A 3,647-nucleotide genomic window follows, 5' to 3' on the forward strand; every position below is an offset into this window, starting at 1 on the left:
TTTTTCCTCCCTGAGTTATCGTACTGTTAAATATTAAGTGAGATAGCTATATCTCCGTCTTATGCTTCTGATTTGTGGGTACTATTGCTTAATTAATATTTATGAAGCACTTGGAGCACTTTAAAAGTGCTGTAGGATTGTAAAATATTATTGCATTTGCGTGTGCACGCTCTTAAACATGGAGATTTCCAGCTCCTGCTGCGTGAGCACTTGGCTGAGTCACGCAGGTTCTCCCTGACTCGGTTCTCTCCTTGTTTGCTCACTCCTCCCATTTGACCCAAGCCATCAATTCTTTCCTTGTCCTCCTTCCTGCCACGGGTTTTTCAGTCTGTCCCTCGAGGATCAAGAAGTTCTGTTCCTTCCTCTTCCTCCTCAAGTATTCAAGGTCAGGGTGGATGGGGCTTTGAGCAACCTGATCTAGTGATAGATGTCCCTGCACATGGCAGGAGGGTTGGACTAGGTGGTCTTTAAAGGTCCTTTCCAACACAAACCATTCTATGATTTTATGATCTCCTCCATACAAGCCCCTTTGAAGCAACAGAGGTTCTTAGCTCCCCTTGCCCTGTTCTAGGGGTGCCTGTGGACATCTTGACCCTCTTCCCCATGCCCATGAGGTTGGGCATTGGTTCCTGGCAGCAAACAAGGCATTTCTTCCTCCAGTTCCTCCCTTGTTTCTCCCACAGGCCCTGCACAGAGGTCTGGCAGTTGCCCTTTGGGGAAACCATTTGGACTTTTGATTTGCTTCCCTGGGGAGGAGCTGGGTGAGCCTTAGCTGCTTTTCTCCCCATGGTGGGCATGGAGATCCTCGGAGCTAGAGAAGAGTTCGAGGGCAGCAGCCGGACCTGGACTGAGGTTGGGGATGGACGTGCGTGTGGGTCAAGGCTACAAGCCAAAAGTGTTTTGGTGCTGCCTGTGGCAGGGACAGAGTGAGAAGGTGCTTTTCCAGGAGAGATTGGGCTCATCTGGAGCTGATGTGGCTATTGTGGCCGGATGTGGTGCTCCCTCTGAAGTTGTCATCCTGTAATGGCAACTGCTGCCTTTGCAAGGCACTCGCATTGCCTTTATCTGACCTATAAATGTTTTGAAGTTTTGATATTCATCAGTACTAGACAGCTGAAAACCAACCATGTGAACATGGTCTGATTAGGTATTTGAAGAAATTCCCACTTCCCAGATCAGAGTAGGCTGGACTTTTAAAGAGGCTTAAGATATTATTTGCAGATGAAAACAGAAGTTTAGCACTGGACTATCTAACAAGAGATGCAGAAATACCAACTGCTTCACCAAAAGCTAAAATCCCTTTGTAACCAACTGAAGCTCCCTGGGACTTGCTGGTGTTATCTGCAGTGCTGGCACCAGTGCTTATGGCTGGCATCCTCTGAAAAAAGAAAAGCTCATGTAACTTGGTCTACTTCCCCTCGCTGAGCCAAGGCTTTAATTCAAGCATGTATAAAGGAATTTGATCAGGCTCCTAATGTCGGTCACACTTTGAACGAAGTGAAATGGAGTAGAGCCGAGTTACAGAATACAAGGTTTTTCTTGTGAAATCTGAAGTGTTTGGCAGGTCCCTGAAAATATGCGTGAATAGTCCCTGTCAAGTTGCTGCATACTCTGGTTCAGCTCCTTGCCGTTACCCTTGTGCGATGAGCTCGCTGCGTGGATGATGCAGAAGAATTTCTTTTTTTTGTGTGTGGTCCTGTCAGCCAATTCCCTCAGCATCTCTTAATCTTGGATATTTATGACTTGAGATAAGGTATGTGTTGAGTTGCACTTAATCCTGAATTAGGTCTATACTCAATCTAGCAAAGGAGGAAAATTTTTGTTATGCTGGAAACCTTCTCGGAGGGGTTATGTGGGTTTTCTTAAAAATGAGGGGAAGGGAAAGGAGAATAGATGGTTAAGTGGTTTCAGTTGCTATTAATGTTTGCCTACTGCAGCATTAACTTGTATTTCACATCTTTTCCCAGGGGTGGGAGAGGAAGGAAAGGAAGGAGGAAGTTGGTTGTACAATTTTAATTAAACTAGGTTAGCGCTTGTTAAACTAGTGTGTGTTACAAAGCTAAGTGTGTGGGGTTTTTTTTTTTTAGTGCTTAGTTGTATCCAACATCCCTAGGACTCTTGGAGTTGCAGTCTCTTGGAAGATCTAGACTTGAATTGCTGTTGTCTTCATGGGGTGAGATTGAGCTGAATGTGCAGCAGGACCTGGAGAGTTGACGTTTTTTGCTAATTTAAAGTATTCCTCAGCTCTTGGCAATGCTGTGAGGTGTCATGAACCTTGTCAGCACACAAAATTTTGTTCTGGATGCCTTTAGCACTTGTTGCTGTGCTCCTTCCCACCTTCTTTCCAGCCAGTAGTTACCACCCTTTTTCTTTCTTATTTCTTTTTTCCAGCAGTTTGTTTAGCAAGGGATGACATTCCGCAAACAAACCAAACCTCGGGTAATCTAAAAAACTCAGAGCTGACCCTGCTGTCAGTGGAGTTGTGGGTGGGGAGATGATCTCCACGAGGAGGTCATCCCCTGATCTCCTGTGCTGTGCCCCAGCCCATGAGTTGTGTGTCCGCCATTCACCTTAGCTGGCTGGAGCTGAACCTTTGCTGTTTATGCCCGTTTTAAGAAGTTAATCTTTCTGAAAGGCGCTGAGCTGCTTGGCGTGGTGTGGTTGCCTCAGCTACGGGAGCATAAACCAGTAACACTGGGGGAAATGGAGGGATACACATTTGCTGCTCTTTATTTGCATAGGGAATTACAAGAACCTGGGATACGTTTAGTGACTTGGAACAATTTTTATTTGAACGCTAGCTCAGTCATGACCTCTGTGCATTTACATAATGAAACGAAGTATTCAAGCCATTGCAATGCAGTAAGAAAAATGTGTTAAGATTGCAGTCCCCTTATTTATATCAGCTGACCTTGGTCTGACTAACAAACCAATTTTGCTTAATCTGTTTTTTTTTTAATTAAACCTCATATACTTAAAGGAGTTACTGGCATTTAATCAAAGCATCTGTGAAGCCTGCCTGTTGCTCTATGTACTGCACAGGTTGAAAAGCTTTGCCAGTGCACAGGTTGATATTTTAAATTAAATGCATAAAAGCAAAGGAAAAAGGGATTAATGTAAGAACTATAGAGCTTGCTTGTTGGTATTCCTGCGACTTGATTGCATCTACAGGTTCTCCTAAACTTTATATTCAAATTGCACCATGGGATAGTTGAAGTGCCTCTCACTTGGGGGCTCTGGAGTGACATTTATCAATGTGGCCTCCTAAGACAAAGCTGACTTATGCTGTAATCTGTCCCTCCCCAGTGAAATCACGGGTGTGTTTGGCTTTCCATCCAGCTCGTGTATTCATAGAGCTGAATTGGACTTCTGTGGAGGCGGAGGAGGAGGAGTCTGGTGACTGCAGAATCTCCCTCCCTTGCGGAAGGTCTGCCGTGCTCTGCCGTGCTCTGCCGTGCTCTGCCGTGCTCTGCCGCTTCTGCCACTTGCCGTCTCTCCCAGCTTCTTCCCGAGCCCTGGGGAAAGGGGTGAACAAGACTGTTGTGGTTTAACCCGGCAGGTAGCTAAACACCATACAGCCACTCGCTCACTGCCCCGCCAGTGGGATGGGGGAGAAAATCGGAGGGGGGGGGGGGGAATTTGGGGAA

The sequence above is a fragment of the Fulmarus glacialis genome, unplaced genomic scaffold, assembly GCF_000690835.1.
Source record: "Fulmarus glacialis isolate BGI_N327 unplaced genomic scaffold, ASM69083v1 scaffold8697, whole genome shotgun sequence".
Classification (NCBI taxonomy): Eukaryota; Metazoa; Chordata; class Aves; order Procellariiformes; family Procellariidae; genus Fulmarus; species Fulmarus glacialis.